The 10,404-nt window shown below is 55.1% G+C and overlaps 3 non-coding genes across 3 annotated transcripts; 1 reads left to right on the forward strand and 2 right to left on the reverse strand.

The window, feature by feature from the left end:
* Window positions 1–263: 263 nt before the first annotated feature.
* On the reverse strand, window positions 264–335 carry TRNAE-UUC (transfer RNA glutamic acid (anticodon UUC)). Its single transcript has one exon. It is a non-coding gene; the product is annotated as a tRNA-Glu (tRNA).
* A 4,272-nt stretch (window positions 336–4,607) lies between these two features.
* TRNAS-AGA (transfer RNA serine (anticodon AGA)) lies at window positions 4,608–4,689 on the reverse strand. The gene has a single exon. It is a non-coding gene; the product is annotated as a tRNA-Ser (tRNA).
* Window positions 4,690–7,774: 3,085 nt separating this feature from the next.
* TRNAI-AAU (transfer RNA isoleucine (anticodon AAU)) lies at window positions 7,775–7,848 on the forward strand. Its single transcript has one exon. It is a non-coding gene; the product is annotated as a tRNA-Ile (tRNA).
* Window positions 7,849–10,404: the final 2,556 nt, after the last annotated feature.

Genomic DNA, 10,404 nt, shown 5'->3' on the forward strand with positions numbered 1-10,404 from the left:
CTTGTGCCCACCTGACACTGCGCTGGGCTAGTGCTGTGTGCGCCACAGAGCTTCCTGCAGGGCTGCCCACATGGGAGAGCCGAGGGGCAGATTGAGTCACCCAGCTCCGCCCTTCTGAAGGGCTTGTGAAAATGGCAGGTGCTGTCTTGGCAGTGAGGGAGAGGTGGGAAAGAGGCCCTGGGTGACCCTCTTGGGTCACAGCTGCTGTAACAATGAGGTAAGATGAATGACTTGGCAGATGTCAAGTGAAAAGTGAGGCTGGTTTCTCTGACTGGGAATTGGACCCAGGCCTCAGCAGTGAAAGTGCTGAATCCTAACCACTAGACCATCAGGGACACCTGCACATGGGGTCTTTCCTTACCTGCACTAGCCTTTCACAGGCCACTCTCTCTCCCCTTCAGGACACGGGTCCATTTTCCATTGGCCAGAGGGGACAAGAACAGAAACCAAACAGAACAGCAGAACAGCCAGACGGGGCCATGCCAGTTGTCCAACTAGCCCAGGATCCTGTCTCACAACAGCAGCCAATTTCATTGCCCAGTGGGAATCCTCAGAACAGACAATTAAGTGATGCCTCCTGTCGCCCATTCCCAGCTTCTAGAATACACCAGCTAGGGACACCTGCCCTGTCCATCCTGGTTAAATGCCATTGATTGACCTTTCCTGCATTAAATTATCCAGTTCTGTTTTGGACCTTCTTGTAGATTTCACCTTCACAACATCTTCTGGCAAGGAGTTCCACTGGGCGCAAAAATGCTCCCTTTTGATTCACTTTTAATTTGGTTACTTACCAGTTTCATTCTGTAACCCAGGATCTTGAGTAGGAGAATAAAAATTCTTATTGTTTTCTGCACCCCTGTCATCATTACATAAAACCCTGTCCCATCGCACCTTAGTCGTCCCTTTCCCAAGCTGAGAAGAAGAAGTTCCATGAACTTCTTCCTTCAAAGTAGGAATAAGAGATCCTCCGGAATAGGGCTTTATTCCAGAGGATCGGGCCAGTCTAGACGCTTTTTTCCTGCTTTTCCCCAAGCTGGAAAAAAAGCGGCGGACTTGTTTATTTAAATCCCACGGGGGATATTTAAATCCCCCGCGGATTTCCCTATTCCCACTTTCAAAATTAGCATGCCCCTTCCGAAGAAGGGGCCAGTGTAGACGAAGCCCTAGTGTTTTCCCTGCCTTGCATTTGGCCACCCCCCATGGATCAGGCCAGTGATTACTAACCTTTTTTTAATACCATGGACAGCCAAACCCATTCACAAGCTTTTGCCAGACTGGTAACATATTTACATATCTGCATATACATTATGCAAATAACAAATATGCAAATATGGAAATAAACCATTACCAGTCCCTAACAGATCAGTGTTTGCAGTTATCTACACTTAAAAATTCACAGAAGAAATTCCCCTCAGACTCCTGGAGGGGGCAGCTCTTCCCCCGGGGGAACTGGAGCCTGCAGAGGGAGGGGCGCAGGGAGAGGCACCCACAGAGGCAGGGGGCATTTGTGACACCCTGGTTATAAACTTCAGAAATGTTGTTGGGGCACAGAAGTTGGTGTACCCAAGTGCCACCACCAGGCACATCTGCCCCCCCTCCTGCCCCACGGTGGTGGGGGAGTTGCCGTTGTATCTTTCCCCATCTCCTTCTGTACAAGCCCTGCCCTGTGTCTCCCCTTCCCCAGCCAGGCTGCTCTTGCTCCCCCTGTCTCCTCCCAACGTCCCCTGCCCCCTTTCCCTTCCTGTGACCCCCCCCCCAAGTTTCCCTCCATTGCACCCTTGCTCCCAGCCACCCACTGTCTGGTATGATCCCCCCAACCTCCCTTCTGCACCTCCTGCCGCTCCTTCCTGCCCCACCTCACACATCCCTGTTCCCCTTCACCTCTCTTATCTTCCCCCACTCCCACCCCTCTCTGGGGTGGCTCTCCCCGCCTGGCCCCAGGCTGGGATCACAGCCCCCTCTGCTGAGAGCAGCCCTGGGCCAGATACCCCTACTGCCACCCTGGGGGGTCTGCTCTTCTGGGAAGGGGAGGGGGCCTCTCCTACCTGCCCCCACAAATGCTGCCCACCCTGGGGTGGGGGCCGGGCTGGGGGCCAGGCCGGGCAGGGACTGGCCAGGCTGGGGGCGCTGCCATGGGAAAGGTTCCCAGGGTCAGCTTTCTACATCCCACCAGCCCTGCAGGAGATTCCCCCTCCAGGCTGCAGCCCAGGCTCCGGGGGCCCAGCAGTGCTGCACCCAATGCTGGGGCTCAGGGGATCTACCCAGAGCAGGCACCGGGGGCCCTGAAAGCAGAGGGCAGGAAAGGAGCCAGGCTGAGGCTTTGCAGAGAGCTGGCTGGGGACCTGGCAGGAGGAGGCTCCAGCGAGCACAGAGCCTGCGCAGGGCCAGCCTGCTGGGAGGGGAGCAGGAGCATCCAGCACCATTCAGGCCAGCGGCAGCCGACACTGGGAGAGCTCTGAGACTCCAGGGTAAAGGCCTCCAGCCCCCCAGCCCCTGGGATTAGGTGGCCCCCAGCCCCTGGGATTAGGTGGCCACCAGACCCTGGAACCATGCCCCCTGGAGTACCATTGTGGCCGGGGGGCTCTGAGCACAGCGGAGCTGGCCCCAGAGCCCAGGACCTGGGAGTCTGGTCAGCAAGTGAGATTCGCCCGTCAGTCCAAGCTGCTTTCTCCCCGGCTGCCGTTCCTGCCTGTCCCGTGCAGGCGCCGCGCAGGCCAGTGGGTGTCAGTGGGGCCCTGCTCTCAGTCCGTCCCTCACAGGCCCTGTGGGCTGCTGGAGGGCTGAGCCCATCACCCAGGCCTGGCACGGGGATGGACCATGAGGCATGTTTCTCCCTGTGAGCGTGTGCGGGGGTGGGAGGAAGACACACCAGCCCGGCTGAAGGTTTTGTGCTGGGGCTGGAGGCTTGAGCCCGAGCTGTTGGCCTCTGCTGGACTTGCTCCTCCCCTCTCCTGGCTTGCTGCCTCCTTTGGCCAGCAGCGCTCAGGGGGCAGCCAGGTCCTAGGCACAAGCTCCTCAGAGGGGACAGGCCCTGAGGCCTCTGGCTTCTACCAAGGGGCTTTCTGTGGTGCAGAGCAGGGGAGGGAGGCCAGGCCCAGGCAGGAGAAGGGGCAGCAAGACACTCTGTTTCTGCCTGGTTTCACTCAAGGGTCCTTCTGCAGGTGAAGCACCCATTAGAGCCCCCTGTGTTGCTGGGTTCTCCTGCCCCAACACTCACCCAAGGGCCACCTGGGCAAAGCAGCCAGCCCCAGGCCCCCTTCCAAAGCTCAGCTGGCAAAGCAGAGGCCTGTGGCTGGGGATCAGCAAAGGCCCTTAGGTTGCTTTTTTTTTAAAAAAAAAAATTAATGGAGATTGCCTATCTCCTAGAACTGGAAGGGACCTTCAAAGGTCATCAAGTCCAGTCCCCTGACTTCTCAGCAGGACCAAGTACCATCCCTGATGAATTTTTGCCCCAAATGGCTTCTGCAAGGATTGAACTCACAACCCTGGGTTTAGCAGGCTATCCCTCCCCAAACAGTGCTGTAGTCAGCATAGGGCTTGAAACCATGACCTTGGTATTATTAGCACCAGGCTCCAACCAACTGAGCTAGCTGGGCTGCTAATTCAACTTCAGCTGAAAGGAGAGATTCTTCTTCCTCCCCCTGGCTGCAGGCCCGGCCTTAGGACCAGGCGGCTGCCTTGGGTCTGTCCCTTTGGGGCCTGGGGCTACAATTGCCAAAAAGGTTTTGGGTTCCAGCTGCCAATCTAACGTCTTAGGCTGCGCAGACCTCAAGACAGGGCAGGAGCTAGAGGGGAACGGTAAACGGCTGCACTTTGGAATGGGAACATGTTCTCTGGAACCATAAAGAAGAACAGTTTGAGGGTTGTTTTGAAGGAGGGCACCGTGGCTTAGTTGGCTAAAGCAACTGCCTTGTAAGCAGAAGATCCTGGGTTCAACTCCCAGTGGTCCCTTGTGGTGAGGCCAATGTGTCTCTTCCTTCCAACACATATCTGGAGTTGGTTTTACTGTTTGCTGGTGTCCTAACAGTGGAAGTAGGATAGCAGCAAAGAGCTGGTGCAGGTGCCCTCTGGGTTTGACTTAGAGAGTCTTATCTAGACTTGCTAAATCAAACTCTGGGAGATGGATTGCAGCAAAAATCTCCACCTGAGTGAAGACATGGCCTAATGGTGCAATTAGTTAGATGCTGACCACAGCCAGTCTGAGCCATTCTAGTGCTCCGGGCATGTGGCACTGCCCCCCGGCTCATGGTGCATGTGCGGCTCCACCCTGGGTGCACAGTGCATATACAGACCCTCCCCCTCCATGCATGGAACTTGTGATGGCAGGATGCTCTTGTGCTGCACAGCCTGGCCCTGCCACCACCGCTGGCGTGCAACCCAGGGTCCCCTGGGGCAGGCCATGCAGAGCCCCACAGCTGCCTGGGGAAGGGCACTGCTGACAGGTGCTGTGGAGGTTAATGCAGCCCCAGGGAGCCAGGGCCTGATGGCAGCTGCCCCACTAGCTCAACCCTAAATCCAGTCCTGATGCCAACAGTAACAGCCCCACTGCTGGTAACTCACAGAGGCCCTTGCTGCCCAAGGAAGAGGTGGGGGCAAAACACAGACCTTGCTGTGAGCGGGATTTGAACCTGCACAGGGAAACCCTATTGGATTTCTAGTCCAACACCTTAACCACTCGGCCATCACAGCTCTGGGCAAAGTGGGTACAGGAAAACTGGTAAATAATCCCAGTGCACAGCCCTAATGTCACCTGCCACAGAGTTCACACATCAAACCATTGCAACAGCTGTGCAGAGGAGTCCTGGCCGTTCTGCTCTTAGGCTGCCTTGGAGGTGAGTTCTGCTTCAAGTTCTTCCCTCCTCCTTCTTGGTCTTCCTTTCCCTTTTCCTTCCTCTTCTCTTCTCCTCTTTTCCTTCTTCTTGCTGGTGTCCTTCTTGGACCCCAGTTTATAAAGAGAAATTCAAGTACCGCTTAGTTCTACCTTAACCAATTATTTTAGTATAATTTCACTATCCAGTCGGCTAAGATCGAGCTCTTCCAGCCTCTTGGAGAGCCATGTCACAGGCACAAGCCCCCAGAGTTCCCTCTGGCCCTTCCAGGGATACATCGCAGGAGCAAGCAAGTGGCAGCAAGTGCTGGGCACTCTCATGGTAGGAGCCAGAGATAAAGCTGTGGTCCAAGGAGGAGTCTCTGCAGGTCCTGCAGTCCAGGCGGAGGAATGCAGATATTTATGGCTGAATGGCTGACGACCTTGCAAAGAAAGGCCGCCTCCTCCCACCCCAGTCAGAGCCAAGGTCAAGAAATTGCGGCAGGGGTATGTGAGGACCTGTGAGCGCAGTTTCCGCACTGGGGAAGCATCGCAGCATGGTGCATACTGTGAGGAACTGGACCAAGTCCTGGGGGTTGGGGAACCCTGTCTCCAGGGACAGTTGTGGAGTCTGGGATGAAGACATCTGGGCAGCAGCGGCCGCAGCTTCAGGACGACAACCCAGATGACCAGCAGTTCCAGGATGAGGAGAAGGAGGATTCCAGGAACGTCGTGACCCTCACCCTGGAACCGGTCCCCCAGATGGAGGAGGCCTCCCAAATGTCCTCAGGCACCCGGGAGGGAACATCAGGTGAGTGTTGTGAGGTTGCAACACACAGGGCAGGTGGGAGCACAGGGGATGATGCGCTATTGTGACGTGTCATGCTGATTGTAGGTGGGGGGACATCACACATGTCTGACCCCATAGAGGGCCGTCCTCCCCCTACCACGTGTGCAAAGCACCACCTGCTCCTACAGACAGTGCTGCCAGCGGCTAATTTCCTAACACTGGATGCAAACAAGCAAGTGAAATGGGGGTGTAGCTCAGTGGTAAAGTGTTTGACTATAGGAAAAATGGTCCCTGTTTCAACTCCAAGTGCCCCCTGAAAGGTTGATCAACTTCTTTGAAACCTTTGCATCTCCAGTTGCATCTCACTCTGCATTTCTGATGTGCAGAGAGTACTACAAACCCCTGGGCTGTGTCTACGCTGGGTCACTTATTCTGGAAAAGCAGCTGCTTTTCCAGAATAACTTGCCATCTGTCTACATTGGCTGCTTGCTTTTCCAGAAAAGCAATGACGATATACTGTAAAATTGTCAGTGTTTTTCCAGAAAAACTATGCTGCTCCTATTCGGGCAAAAGTCATTTTCTGGAAAAACTGTTCCAGAAAAGGGCCAGTGTAGACAGCCCAGTAGTCTTTTCAGCAAAAAAGCCCCCATCGCAAAAATGACGATCGGGGCTTTTTTCCGGAAAAGCGCGTCTACATTGGCCATGGACGCTGTTCCGGAAAAAGTGCTTTTCTGGAAAAGCATCCTGCCAATGTAGACGCGCTTTTTCCGGAAATCCTTATAACGGAAAACTGTTCCATTTTAAGCATTTCTGGAAAAGGGTGCCAGTGTAGACGTAGCCCTAATGTGTTTCTGTGTCAATGCGCATAAACCAGGCAAACCCATCTCAACTGAAACAAGTTCAAATCTGCTGTGTCTGGTTTCTATTCCCATCAATTCAGCAAGGGTGTGATCTGAAAGTCCTTGGTCTACCTGGGCTATGCTGTGCAGAAGAACAAGAATCACACCCAGTGGGGGAGGAATGGCCACTATCTTTCAATCTTCCGGAGTTTGATTTAGCAAGTCCAACTAAGACTCACTAAATCAAATTCAGAGGGTACCCCACCAGTTTCCAGTACTTCTGCTCTTTGCTCCCTTTGGGTTATTGAAGTAGGGACATAGTCAGGCTCAACTGATGGAGGCCAACTCTCGCTATGTAGGGTATGTTTACACTTGCACCCTCTTTTCCAAAACGGGATGCAAATGTAAAAACTGAAAACTATAAATGAAGCCACCAGGGACACATACAATGGGCCTGCAAAAAAATGAAACAGCTGAGCACTTTGCAGAGAACACGCCATCGCCCTGCTGGGAGAGGCTCCATCATGCACAGACTCTGCTCAGGGCCAGACTGCTGGGAGGAGGCTCTGGCCATGGACTTTCCTCCCCTCTCTGTTACCTCCTGCACCTGGGGCTGAAAGGGACGTGGGCTGCAGACTGGTCCTGCCCAGCTGCCTTCCCCAGTGGGAGCAGAAAATGACCATGGAAGGGCTCACACATTGTCCCCAATGCACTCGCCTGAGGGCCTGAATTCTTGCTGCCCCTGGGTGCACCCAAATGCCCTTCTGGGGGGGCAGGCTCCCCAGCTCACACCCCTCCTGTCACACAAAGCTTGCAAACGGGGTTGATTTTCCTCCATCTCCCCTTGCTGCTGCGCTAAAAGAAATCCTGAACCCGGACCCTTCTCCTGTCACTGGAGAGATGGCCCTGTGCTGGGATATGAGAGAGTATCCCAGTGATGCTCCTCGCAGCCCAGGATAAGAAGGGGGCTCTGAGTGGAAGGAACCCAGGTAAAACAGGTCCCAATGGGCATGAACTGGGCACCAGCTTGGCCCAGTTGAGTGAGGGGAGGTTGGTCCCATGGTGTCAAGGGCAGCGCTCAGGATTCTGCTGCTGCTGGCAGGGAAGAAGCTGGGAGGCAAGGTGCTGGCAGCAAGAGATTCCGGCTTCTCTTTGTCCTGGGTCTGCCGGCCACCAGCCACCTTAACCATCCCTCAAACCAGCTGGACTAGCCAGCCCACGTCACAGTGAGTCACTAGTGACCCTGTCAGAGAAGAGCCATTGGCAGCTGCAGAGACGTCCCTGCAGCTGCCTGAGGAGCCTTTCTTGAAAGGGCCACTGGTGAACAGCACTTTCGTAGGCCGGCTAGCTCAGCTGGTTAGAGCATGGTGCTAATAACGCCAAGGTCATGGGTTCAAGCCCCATGCTGGCCACAGGGGTGTTTGGTTTGGTGACTTCCCTTCCTTTAGCTGGCTGCTATGGACAGGGAAGCAGAAACAAGCAAAAGGCTGAGAGCTTTGCAGGAAGCAGGGCAGAGATCTGGTAGGGGGAGGCTCCAGCCTGTACAGCTCCAGTGGCTAAAAGGGCCTGGGCCTGGCTTCCTGTTCCCAAAAGCAGGGGAATTGATGCCCAAATTCCTGCTGCTGCAGTGGCTACCTCAAGGCACCAGCTGGGGGGCAGGCTCTGGAGCCCAAGCCACAACAGGAGGCTCAATATGACTGGGAGGCCTGGAGCGTGTGTGCCCTGCACAGAGGCTGCTGGTGGCCTTCTTCAGTGGCCCAGAAGCTCAAGTTCCTCTGAACCAGCTTCTCCCTCTGGAGCCACCCCCCAGCGCTGCTGAGGCCCCTGATGTGAGGCAGTGGGACCATCAGAGGAAGGTGCCAGCCTTAGCCCTTCCTCCCAGCCTCCTCCTCCTCCCAGAGTCTTTCCCCAGCCCCTCCCCAGTTCTACATTCCCTACATAAAAACCAGAGAGTTTGTTCTTTCAACTGGGAAAAGTCCTGTATGTGTTACCGGGAGGGAGAGGGGGAGGGGGAGCGGGAGAAGGAAGGGGATGTGTTGGGGTATGTTGATGTTGGGAGGGAGACACAGAGGGCAAAAAATGAGGAGTAATGTTAGTTAGTTGGAACCAAGGGGCTGGGTTTGAACTACTGCAGAAAAAAGGACTCTGCCCCTAGAGCTGCCCTGTCCTTTCCAGAGCCCTTAGGCTGGCACTGGGGAGGCCTGAGTCCAGGCAGTGACCAGCCAAGGGGGAGGGGTTAGAGTTAGCCCCATGCTAGGTCTCAGCTGCTGTAACATGTGGCAAGAAGATTGACTAGGGACATGTTTGGGAAAGTTGCAGCTGGGAAGGGAACAGAGACAAGGGAGACGTGAGGTGAGAGGTCGCCTCTTCTCAAGCGAGACGTGGTGGGAAACTGCCGGTTCCGGTGCAAGCCGAGCTCCAAGGGCTGGTTCCTGCCCCAGTGGCTCCTTGCAGGGCCTGGCTTGAGACGCACCAAGAAGTGCCATGTGTGGCCAGGAGAGAGGGTGGGGAGAACGGAAGGTGTTGGAGCAAGCTGGGACTGCTGGGGGATTTGAGCATCAGGGGGGAACCTTACCTGGTTTTGTGTCCCCTTGCAACAGAGGCTACAGATGTCCCAGAGGCTGGACAGGACTCAATTTTCACTATATAAACTGGGGTCCAAGAAGGAGACCAGCAAGAAGAACTCGCCTGTAAAAGAGCCTTCGACCAGAGCTTCCAGGACACCTCTGCACAACCCTGAGTAGGGCAACAAGGGACCCAAGCCCTGAGACCCCCAGCTCAGAGTAGAACATGTCTGTCCCATCAGAGAGGACACCTCAAGAACCTGTGTTTCTATAGGGCTTTGAACTAAGGAGCTGCTGTATGTTAAAAAAATACAGTGATTGCTACACCACGGAGGCTTTTCTTTCCTCTATTTAAACTTGGGAAAATATTCTGTTACCAACTCTTTAGCCAACTCAGATTGCTGGAGGGGAAGGAATTCTCTCTTGTTAATTCTGTGCCCTCAGGAAGGGACCAAACCCCGCTCCCCCGTCCCAGGGACTCCAACCCAAACCCTGAGACCCAAATCCTGCCCTGGGGGAGCTCTGCCATGTGACCCTGGCTCCCAAGGCAGCAAGTGCAGAATCCCCCTTGGTGAGCGCAAGAGGCTCCAACCAGCCTGGTCTGAATCCAGCTGAAAGACTGGACTGCCCCGCTGCTGGAGTGTCACAGCCCCTGTCAACCAGCCCTGTGTTTGCCCCGTCTCTTTCAAGGAAGGGCATGGCAGGGCCCACACACCCACCAGGAGTCTCAGGCACGTCTCTCGCACCCAGCTGACCATGGAGCAGGTCTCCGTGGCCCTTGTGTGGTACCCAGGAGCTCTCTCCTGTGAGCCCCCCCAGGGGAGTCTCATACAGAGGTCTTGGGATCACAAGCTTCCTGACACTCTCATCATGCAACAGGGGCAGGTCCAGCCTGTTCTGTAAAAGCTGCTCTGGAAATCAGAGAGCACCTAAAGTGACTCCAGTGGGATTTGAACCCACAACATTGGAATGACTAGTCTAGCTCACACTAATGGCTACAGCTTAGAAGTCCAAGACCCTGATTATTGCACCGTAGCTCACAGCAACCCTCATTTCTTCACTCTGCTTTGCAGCAGGGTAATTGCTGGGCTAGAATAAAGGGAAAAGCTGAGCCAGAGGAACACACGCTCCCCCTCCCACACTCAGACCCCCCATACCCAGCCCCCTGCCCAGAGCCTCAGCTGTGGCTTAAACCTGGTTCCAGAGAGAAGAGGCCAATGCAAACAGCCCCATGGCAGCGAGGGAGTCAGCACGTCGGTGGGTGGGGAAGGGAGCTGGGAGCAGATCTTGGCTCTAACTCGCTAGGCGACCTTGGCCTGTTCAGTGAATCTCTCCCTGTCTCCATGGCCCTGTCGGTACATCAGGGACAGCAACACTCACAGCCCCACAGGAAGGGGCTGGTTT

This window comes from Pelodiscus sinensis, chromosome 19, assembly GCF_052426305.1.
Source record: "Pelodiscus sinensis isolate ZL-2025 chromosome 19, ASM5242630v1, whole genome shotgun sequence".
Lineage (NCBI taxonomy): Eukaryota > Metazoa > Chordata > Testudines > Trionychidae > Pelodiscus > Pelodiscus sinensis.